Below are 11,582 nucleotides of genomic sequence, written 5' to 3'. Positions count from 1 at the left end.
CCAAAAGACTTATCCCTTCCCGGGATACCCACTGACTGTCCCAACCACCGGGACGCATGCTCAAGAAAGATGAACTCACCTTAGATTGCTCGGTATGTTTTGCTACGCTATTCGTCCAAGTTAGTCAACCAAGTCCTATCGGGTTTACCACTAATAATCAGTTCCGTGTGCAAATAAATTACATTCTCCACGCATACATCAAATAAGTATCATCCAAGTAGTTACACATATGTTTCACACATTACAACAGTAGTCCACATATTCACATCATTCATCAGGTATACACAGTGACCCTTGACTGCTTACACCCTCGTATTACAAGTTTGCGTATTATCTAACAATTCAGCAATTCAATTAGTTTGCTACACTAACATACGACCCAATTAACCCAGGCTCATCAACAATTACGACCCACACTCATGTGTGAGGCCTGGTCACGTTGTGCAGCTCCTAAGAAGTCCGGCCCATCCAAGTTATCGGCCTAATACAACCAATCTTTTACCCGTAGCCCATCAGCTAAGTATAACCCACCAGTTAACCCCTTACCCGGCCCAAATCAACCGAGCCCAGTACCAGATGTGGCCCAAACAAAGAACCTAATCATGATATAATGTTAACAATCACTAACAGTTTATGTTTATATCCTAATCTGTCAGCCTAATAATTTTTGTCGGCCCAACATACACCAAGAGAGGATACGGCCCAAGTACAAATTTAAATCCCTCCAAATATTAACAACACAACATAACTTATCTTAACCTAACCTAACTCCCTAGAATCGTCCACTAACAGATTTTTTTTATTAGGTGAACCCTACCTAACTCGAACAACCATCCAGCCTTTTTATTATCATTAGTTACCAACAATCATCAATACACACCCATCCTTGCCTGATTAATCTATCATCTATTCCTATGCCACCATCCCAACATATTCTGACAATTCCATCATGGCTCATAACCCAATCAATTCATCATCTCATCAATTTATGTCATGATTTATGTAACACCCCAAAAATATAAAACTTTATGTTAAAGCTATAAATTATTAATAAACGGGAATTTACTAACTAGGAACCTTTAACCTAGTTAGTTGATAGACTAGAAATAACTCATAAAGGTTAAAACCCATTAAATAAAGTGTGGAACAAAGTTGAGGGGCTGAAATTGTCAAAAACTAAAATCTAATTACCATTAGTAACCAAACACTCCAAATTTTGGAGTGTTGGTCGATCAGAGCAGAAGAAGGGGGCGACACCCCATTCCAAAACCCTAAACTCTCAAAAACCTCAAATTGAAAGCCCAAATCTGCTCTAAAACGAAATCTAAACATAGATTAGTGATCCTCATCACGAAAGGATTCTAAGGTATGTAAAAACTTGTGTTAATTTCTTGTTTGAATTTCTCATGATGTTATGAAATCTGGAAAATTGTTGATGCATGAGTGTTATTTGGTTAATTTAGAATCAACTTGGTGTTTAGAAGTTAAATTCAACCAATTACATGTGAAATCATGACTAAATTCAGAAAACTCCATGAACACCTTGAAGGTGGGTTGTGGGTTTTACAAGGTGATGATGATTTCTAGGGTTCTTAGAGGTTAATCTAGTAAAATTGACCTTAGAAGATAGTTTCAGGAAAGAGGTGATGTTTACATGATATGTGATAGCTTAATTGAAGTTAAGTTGGCTAATTAGCAACTTATAAACATGAAAACAAATGAAATAGAAATTCTGCCTCCATAATGTTCGATGAAATGCCTCAAAGAAGGTTTTAAAAGAAAACTAAATTGTAAAGTTTAAACGCATAAATACGAAGTATCACGAACGTGCGTTATGTGAGTAAAACATGGAGTTCTAAACATAAAGTGCTTGAACTCTTTAGGAAAAGAAGCCGGGGCATCTAGTGGACAAACCGGTGTGGACGCTCGTTTGAAGGGCTCGCTTTGAAAGGTATGTAACATGCCTCGTTACATTATGTAAATTTAGATCGTTGTAGTTGTTTATCAAGTTTCTAGTTAAATTGAATATTAGCATGAATGACGAATTTTTGCTCGTTGGTAGTTGCCATGAAGGAAGGAAATTCCGTAGGCAAGCCAAACGGGTCAAACAATCAAGTAAACATGATCTATATTCCGAACATGATAATTGATGTATGTAGTGACTATAGTATGGTGTACTAGAAACATTAGACCTTTACTACATTGATAATGCAGGATGTTGAAATCCGAAAGTTGAAATTTTGGTTGAAATGCTCAAACCAAACAAAACCATGAATTCCCAGGTGCTACCGTAAATTACGGTGTCACCGTAATTTACGGTAGAGGGTTTTGATTTACGGAGGTTCTCTCCTGTGTTACGGTGCAACCAGAAATTTCCAGCACTCACCGTAATTTACGGTGGTACCGTAAATTACGGTGGAGCCTGGAACACTTTTATTTTCCTATTCTTTTAATGGGGAGTTTAGTCTTTAAACCTTATCATTCTTAAATATCAAGAGCTAACGATCTAATTGTTGATTCTTAGGTGATTAGAAGTCAAGGATGGCGATCAAGCGACAAGATGAATGAACCGAACACTCCATTTCGAAGCTTCCGCTACGTTAAACTTGTTAAACAGTGTTTCTTTTGTTGTAATCAAAGTCTTAAACAACAATATTATGTTCTACTTTTGTTCTTAGTAGGCTAACTAGTAAAGTTTTGAAACTTATGTAAATTTTAATGGCTTTTGGTATAAAATAGATATTAAATCCTAGTATAAAAATAAGGGTGTAATAAGTTGGTATCAGAGCCTCGGTTGTCAATAAGTGTTCGGTTCAAGCTTGATCGACCATCCGGTAAGAACTAATTTCAGTTAATAAACTTTATGTTATGTAAAGAATGAGAAATGAACTCACATGCATGAAATGAGCAAGTAAGCTCAATTAACAGCAAGAACAATCAAGTCAAGTCGTGAACTTGATTGAATTAACAGCAAGAACAATCAAGTCAAGTTGTGAACTTGATTGAATCAACAGCAAGAACGATCAAATCAAGTTGTGAACTTGATTGAATCAACAGCAAGAATGACTAAATCAAGTTATGAACTTGATAGAATCAAACAAGAACAGCATGTGTTATAAATGGAATGTTTTAACAACTTGTGTAAACATTTCAGAAACGAAGATGGCTGATAAAGGTAACGATGATGCGGTGCCAAGAGTCACCGAACAAGTCAGGGAGGCGATTGCCGAAGAGGTTGGAAAGGCAATCGAAAACAGTCTGGCAGGCTTCATTGATAGAATTCAAAACACAGTTCTATCAATGGTAGAAGATAGAATCAAGAAATTAGAAGACGACTCAAAACTTGAAAAGGAAAAACATGGAGGGAGAAAACCTTGCTCATACAAGGAATTCATGGCTTGCAAACCACCGGTATACAATGGGGAGGTTGACCCAATAGTGTGCCAAAGATGGCTAAGTGATATCGAAGGGGTATTCGAGAGAACCCATTGTGATGTAAATGACTATGTGGCCTATGGTACGGGTCAACTAAGAAATCAAGCAAAAGATTGGTGGGATAACAAGAAGAGAGAGATCGGTGCTGAGGCTGTTAAGATCATGACTTGGGATGAATTCAAGACGCCATTTCTGAAGCATCATAGCCCCAAAGCGGTTATGAATAAAATCAAGCAAGAATTCATGCAGCTCAGGCACAAAAACGAGACCATAGACAAGATCACGGCAACGTTTATGGATAAAATGAAGTTTTGTGATGATCTTGTAACAAACGAAGAACAAAGGATATATTATTATCATAACATGTTGAGTGCCGAGTATAGAGAGTTTATCACCCCTTCCAAATACGAGACCCTTACCGAGATTATAAATGCTGCTCGGGAAAGGGAAATAGAGCTGAAAAAGAGTATCGAAAGGGGTGAACGGAGGGCACCTGATGTAAATCCCAGCCCTACCAAAAAGGCACGAACAAGTGAGAGCTCAAAGAAGTCTGATACGAAAGGCGGGTCACCGGGTTGCAAAATTTGCGGGAAGGGCCATAAAGGCGAATGTCATTACAAGGATAAGCCTTGTCCTATATGCAAGAAAACGGGACATATAGCCTTATCATGCCCGGAGAAGGTAACGGTTTGTTACAATTGTTACCGAACGGGTCATAAGAAAGCAGAGTGCCCGGAGTTGGTTGAAAATAAGGGGGGGCAGGAACAGAAAGGTGAAGCCCCCAAAGCAAAGGCGAGGTCTTTTCAACTAACAACCGCTGAAGCAAAGATTGAACCTGACGTGGTCTCAGGTATATTTACTGTAAACTCGATTCCCGCACGTGTGTTATTTGATACGGGTGCGAATAAATCCTTTGTTTCATATGGATTTATTCGACATCCTTCATTTATTCTAACTAAATTACCTGTGCCCTTAGAAGTAGAGATAGGTAATAATAAAAGTTTTATTGTTTGCGATGTATGTGAAAATTGCAAACTGAGCATTGACGATGAAGAATATTTGATAAATCTAATCCCGATGTCAATGGGAGAATTTCAAGTCGTCGTTGGGATGGATTGGCTATCTCGACACCACGCAAAAGTCGTGTGTTTCCGTAAAGAGATAAAACTGACATCTCCGAGCGGGAAACACGTCACCATCTATGGTGAAAAAGGAGGCAATCCCATTGTATGCTCAATGTTGAAAGCTCACAAGCTAATGAAGCAAGGATGCAAAGCATTTATGATATACGCAAATGAACCCGAAAAAGAATCACGAAAGATTGGAGATGTACCGGTAGTACGAGATTATGAAGATGTTTTTCCGGAAGATTTGCCGGGAATACCGCCCGAACGGGAAGTAGAGTTCGGGATCGAATTGATTCCGGGCGCGAAACCCGTAGCAAAAGCCCCGTATCGACTTGCGCCGTCAAAATTGCAAGAATTGATGTCCCAAATCCAAGACCTGCTTGACAAGGGATTCATAAGGCCGAGTGTGTCTCCTTGGGGCGCACCGGTATTGTTCGTGAGAAAGAAAGACGGGAGTATGCGCATGTGTATCGATTACCGGGAGTTAAACAAACTCACGGTAAAGAATCGATACCCGCTCCCGAGAATAGACGATTTATTCGACCAACTACAAGGTGCGAATTGGTTTTCCAAAATTGACCTTAGATCGGGGTATCACCAATTAAGGGTCAAAGAAGAAGATGTGCCGAAGACGGCTTTCCGCACGAGATACGGACATTACGAATTCCTTGTGATGTCATTCGGACTAACAAACGCGCCCGCGGCTTTCATGGACCTCATGAACCGGGTTTGCAAACCGATGCTGGATAAGTCGGTCATCGTGTTTATCGATGACATATTGGTATATTCGAAAAGTGAAGCTGAACACGCACATCACCTACAAGAAGTGTTAGAGGCCCTTAGACGAGAGAAGCTATACGCAAAATTCTCTAAATGTGCCTTTTGGTTACGAGAGGTACAATTTCTTGGCCACATTATAAGTGCTGACGGAGTACTGGTGGATCCGTCAAAGATTGAGGCGGTGTCAAAATGGAATTCCCCAAAGAACCCTTCTGAAATTAGAAGCTTTTTGGGACTTGCGGGATACTATAGGAGATTTATTCAAGACTTCTCCAAGATCGCGTCGCCACTAACCAAGCTGACCCGAAAGACAGAAAGATTCATCTGGGGTGTTGAACAAGAGAAAGCGTTTCAAACGTTAAAAGAAAAGTTAACTCAAGCTCCGGTACTAACACTACCGGACGGGGTTGAAGACATGGAGGTTTATTCGGATGTTTCACTATCGGGACTCGGATGTGTATTGATGCAACGGGGCAAGGTTATAGCCTATGCCTCGAGGCAATTAAAGGTACACGAACAGAAATATCCTACGCACGACCTCGAGTTGGCGGCGGTAGTGTTTGCATTAAAAATATGGAGGCACTACTTGTACGGAGTAAAGTGCACCATATTCACAGACCACAAGAGTTTGAAATACTTCTTCGATCAGAAGGAGTTGAATATGCGACAAAGGAGGTGGCTAGAAACGGTGAAGGATTACGATTGTGAAATACGATATCACCCGGGAAAGGCTAATGTAGTGGCCGATGCGCTGAGCCGTAAATCGGATTATACCCCAATACGGGTACGATCAATGCAACTGGTTGTGACTTCGAGCTTGCTTGAACAAATTCGAGAAGCACAAGATGAAGCTGTAAAGACAGAAAACTGGAAAAAGGAAAGAATTATCGGCCAAGTTAAGGACCTAGAGGTGGGCAGTCACGGCCTGAAGACTCGCTTTAATAGAATCTGGGTCCCTAACACATGTGGGGTTAAAAAGCTTCTACTCGATGAAGCTCATAAATCCCGTTATTCCATTCACCCGGGAGCGACCAAGATGTATCACGACTTGAAGCAAAACTATTGGTGGCCCGGAATGAAGCGGGATACGGTGAAGTACGTGGAGAAGTATTTGACGTGCCTACAAGTCAAGGCTGAACACCAAAAACCATATGGTAAACTTCAACCGTTAGAAATTCCGGTTTGGAAATGGGAGCAAATTACGATGGACCTATTGACCAAACTGCCTAAAACAAGTCGTGGTTTTGATGCTATTTGGGTAGTAGTGGATAGGTTAACCAAAAGCGCTCACTTTATTCCCATTCGTGAGACTTATACTTCGGAGAAAATGTCGGAGGTTTACACCAACGAGATCATAGCAAGACATGGAGTACCGATATCCATTGTGTCAGACAGAGATACCCGGTTTACTTCAAAATTCTGGCGTGAATTCCAAGAACAGATGGGAACTAAATTGTTCCTTAGCACTGCTTACCATCCACAAACGGATGGGCAGAGCGAAAGAACGATACAGACATTGGGTGATATGCTACGGGCTTGCATTATCGACTTTGGGGGTAGTTGGGATGTTCATTTACCTTTGGTCGAATTCGCATATAACAATAGCTATCACGCGAGCATTAAAATGGCCCCGTATGAGCTATTATATGGCAGAAAGTGTCGGACCCCGGTTTGTTGGGGAGAAGTGGGTCCGCGGGGGCTAGCGCCAACCGATATAATCCAAGCTACAAACGCTAAAATTGATATAGTTCGGGCACACTTGAAAGCGGCTCAAGACCGGCAAAAGGCATACGCAGATAAAAGAAAAAGGCCAATTGAGTTTCAGGTTGGCGATATGGTCATGCTAAAGGTTTCCCCATGGAAGGGTATCATCAGATTCAGAAAAAGGGGGAAGTTAAGCCCGAGATTTATTGGGCCATTTAGAATCACTGAACGGGTCGGTAAAGTGGCTTATCGACTTGAATTACCTGAAGAGTTGAGTGGAATTCATAGCACATTCCACGTATCACATCTTCGAAAATGTTTGGCCGACGAAACTGCTCGTGTCCACTACGATGACATCGAGGTGGATAACAGCCTCAACTATGCGGTAAAACCAATTGCGATTTTAGATCGTAAGGAGAAAAGTTTGAGGAACAAGATAATAAGTCAAGTCAAAGTCAAATGGGAGCACAGAAAAGGGTCAGACACTACATGGGAGTCCGAGGAAGAAATGCGGCGACTCCACCCTACATTATTTGGTATGTAATTCGGTTTCGGGGACGAAACCCTTTTTAAGGGGGGTGGACTTGTAACACCCCAAAAATATAAAACTTTATGTTAAAGCTATAAATTATTAATAAACGGGAATTTACTAACTAGGAACCTTTAACCTAGTTAGTTGATAGACTAGAAATAACTCATAAAGGTTAAAACCCATTAAATAAAGTGTGGAACAAAGTTGAGGGGCTGAAATTGTCAAAAACTAAAATCTAATTACCATTAGTAACCAAACACTCCAAATTTTGGAGTGTTGGTCGATCAGAGCAGAAGAAGGGGGCGACACCCCATTCCAAAACCCTAAACTCTCAAAAACCTCAAATTGAAAGCCCAAATCTGCTCTAAAACGAAATCTAAACATAGATTAGTGATCCTCATCACGAAAGGATTCTAAGGTATGTAAAAACTTGTGTTAATTTCTTGTTTGAATTTCTCATGATGTTATGAAATCTGGAAAATTGTTGATGCATGAGTGTTATTTGGTTAATTTAGAATCAACTTGGTGTTTAGAAGTTAAATTCAACCAATTACATGTGAAATCATGACTAAATTCAGAAAACTCCATGAACACCTTGAAGGTGGGTTGTGGGTTTTACAAGGTGATGATGATTTCTAGGGTTCTTAGAGGTTAATCTAGTAAAATTGACCTTAGAAGATAGTTTCAGGAAAGAGGTGATGTTTACATGATATGTGATAGCTTAATTGAAGTTAAGTTGGCTAATTAGCAACTTATAAACATGAAAACAAATGAAATAGAAATTCTGCCTCCATAATGTTCGATGAAATGCCTCAAAGAAGGTTTTAAAAGAAAACTAAATTGTAAAGTTTAAACGCATAAATACGAAGTATCACGAACGTGCGTTATGTGAGTAAAACATGGAGTTCTAAACATAAAGTGCTTGAACTCTTTAGGAAAAGAAGCCGGGGCATCTAGTGGACAAACCGGTGTGGACGCTCGTTTGAAGGGCTCGCTTTGAAAGGTATGTAACATGCCTCGTTACATTATGTAAATTTAGATCGTTGTAGTTGTTTATCAAGTTTCTAGTTAAATTGAATATTAGCATGAATGACGAATTTTTGCTCGTTGGTAGTTGCCATGAAGGAAGGAAATTCCGTAGGCAAGCCAAACGGGTCAAACAATCAAGTAAACATGATCTATATTCCGAACATGATAATTGATGTATGTAGTGACTATAGTATGGTGTACTAGAAACATTAGACCTTTACTACATTGATAATGCAGGATGTTGAAATCCGAAAGTTGAAATTTTGGTTGAAATGCTCAAACCAAACAAAACCATGAATTCCCAGGTGCTACCGTAAATTACGGTGTCACCGTAATTTACGGTAGAGGGTTTTGATTTACGGAGGTTCTCTCCTGTGTTACGGTGCAACCAGAAATTTCCAGCACTCACCGTAATTTACGGTGGTACCGTAAATTACGGTGGAGCCTGGAACACTTTTATTTTCCTATTCTTTTAATGGGGAGTTTAGTCTTTAAACCTTATCATTCTTAAATATCAAGAGCTAACGATCTAATTGTTGATTCTTAGGTGATTAGAAGTCAAGGATGGCGATCAAGCGACAAGATGAATGAACCGAACACTCCATTTCGAAGCTTCCGCTACGTTAAACTTGTTAAACAGTGTTTCTTTTGTTGTAATCAAAGTCTTAAACAACAATATTATGTTCTACTTTTGTTCTTAGTAGGCTAACTAGTAAAGTTTTGAAACTTATGTAAATTTTAATGGCTTTTGGTATAAAATAGATATTAAATCCTAGTATAAAAATAAGGGTGTAATAATTTATTATGCATATAAACATGTATAAGAACCGTAAACTTTACACAATCATCTTGCAAGTTTATAGTAACAGTTGATAATCACAAAATACAAGCTCAATATAATTACCCATTTAACAATTAGCTATCCCACATGCTCAAGGGTTAACATATTGTTGCGTATCGTTCCGTACTAAATCATTAACAATAACATCATTATTAAACATTCGAATCAAATCAGTCGTAACAGTTGAAATCATTGAATACACATCATCCGTTAACATCTTGAACGATTTCTGGATTCGTAGCAACCCTTTTCATCAAAGCCCATACAAAACAATCCTTGCTACCACACCACGCAAAACGTATATCATGTAATAACATTATGTTACCACTACCAGTTTGTAGATTCACACATAGTCAAGTACCAATAACAAAGTCAAGGAAATCATAATCAAACTGATTCGTACAAGTGCTAACCATGTTAACCATATATCACAACCATGCATCCAAGTAATCATTAACGAACAACCCTACCCGTTCTATCCACACCATACATCGTCCCGTATAAAATTGAATCGATAAGTTCATACAGGACCGAAAACAATTAACAAGAATCAACACAAGAACGAATTCACTCACCGAGAGACTGTAGGGTTGCAAGGCAGAACGATAAGCTTCAGAGATGGGGAGGGCTTCGGCTGAAAAAGAGATGCGGTCGGCTTCAAAGGAGGGTGAGAGGGGTTAGGGTTCCAGGGTTTTGTTTCTACGCTGAATGAAAGATGCATGGGAACCGTGTGTTATTTATATATGTTTTTTTTTCTGATTACACAAGTGGGCCGAACCCACTTGGGTTATGTTCGGACTGGGCCACAAGGAGTTGGGCCGAGGATGTAAAAGGGGATGGGGTGTGCAAGTGATGCAAGCCCCATGGAATGTTCGATTCGGTTTCATAAACGTGACCCTCAAACTTCAATATTCACACAAATGCACAATAATAAGTTTAATATAATCATACGCCGAACCATTAGTGCGTTGAAACATGAAAAGAAGTAATACGAAACTACGAATCACGAGGTTAACCTTGAAAGTTCGGATCGTCACAAATAGTATATAAAACAAGGTGGCAAAGTTCTACCTGATGATGGTATGTTTCTGCTTTAGCTTGTACCAAACAGCCATGAATGTAATCTCTTCCTGAGGAATGCTTTCTGATTTCCAAACCGTCAGTGTTTAAAAGAAGTATCTCAAATTTAAGTTCTTTCAATCTTTTGAAACATAGTTTGTCTATATTCTTATGTTTTATAGTGTAACAACTGCCATTAAAATCAATAATTAGGACAATAATTAGTCAATAAGAAAACCCTAATTGAGACACCCAAGTAATTTTGCACTAACCCTAATATTTTCAGAATAATCAAAATCAGGATTAGGGCCCCTAAAACTCAAGGGGGTTAAACCCTAAATTGATAGTTATCTCTAAAACGCGTTGTACAAACTGAAAATTAACGAACTGGCAACTCAGCAGACCTATACCCACGACAAGGCTACTCTAGGCTAGATGTGCACCCCAGGCGAGTCGCGACAGGGGTCACGACTTCTTCCGCGACACGCGGGGGAGTCCAATTTCACGTATAAATACTAGGCCTTGGAACTTGAAATCTGTCTTTGGAACGACGGAAATTCGAGTTACGTAGACTGAGTTATTACAGAAACAGTCCAACACACACACACTAATCACGAGGTGCTGCCACAATCAGGGTAATAACTCGATGGCTATTACGATTCAACGTCCGATCGATTATAACTATCCAACAATAATCCGAGTGCTGCTCAATTGAGCTTGTACTTTGATTATTCGTCGTGATTTCGACTTGAATATTAGAGTGGACTGCTCGCGGCTCCCGATTCCGTCCAGGGTGGGTCGGGGGTCGTGACAGAAGGTGGTATCAGAGCTAATAATTAATAACTATTGAGCCACTAATCGAGCCACTGATTTAAGCCTATTACGGAATTAAGTATTTGACAAAATACTTAATCCTACTAGTTATCATTCTGTGATTATTTGTTGTATTAACTGATTATTTGTTAGTTACAGTATGGGTAAACAAAAGCTGTCTGCTATCTACCACAATTTAGATATTGCATCTTCTTCTAAAAACACAGTAAACCTAGAAGAAGGAATCTTTGTCCGCAAGGCA

General features: G+C 39.5%; 2 long non-coding RNA genes across 2 annotated transcripts; both read left to right on the top strand.

Annotated features, from left to right (window-relative positions):
- The first annotated feature begins 1,155 nt into the window (after nt 1-1,155).
- LOC110891466 lies at nt 1,156-2,713 on the top strand. Its single transcript, XR_002565361.2, has 3 exons — nt 1,156-1,366; nt 1,884-1,951; nt 2,525-2,713. It is a non-coding gene; the product is annotated as an uncharacterized LOC110891466 (long non-coding RNA).
- Nucleotides 2,714-7,785: 5,072 nt separating this feature from the next.
- Nucleotides 7,786-9,343, top strand: LOC110891464. Its single transcript, XR_002565360.2, has 3 exons — nt 7,786-7,996; nt 8,514-8,581; nt 9,155-9,343. It is a non-coding gene; the product is annotated as an uncharacterized LOC110891464 (long non-coding RNA).
- Nucleotides 9,344-11,582: the final 2,239 nt, after the last annotated feature.

The sequence above is a fragment of the Helianthus annuus genome, unplaced genomic scaffold, assembly GCF_002127325.2.
Source record: "Helianthus annuus cultivar XRQ/B unplaced genomic scaffold, HanXRQr2.0-SUNRISE HanXRQChr00c001, whole genome shotgun sequence".
In the NCBI taxonomy this organism is placed as follows: Eukaryota; Viridiplantae; Streptophyta; class Magnoliopsida; order Asterales; family Asteraceae; genus Helianthus; species Helianthus annuus.
Note: the sequence above shows the minus strand (reverse complement) of the source record. Positions and strands in the feature narration are given on the sequence as shown.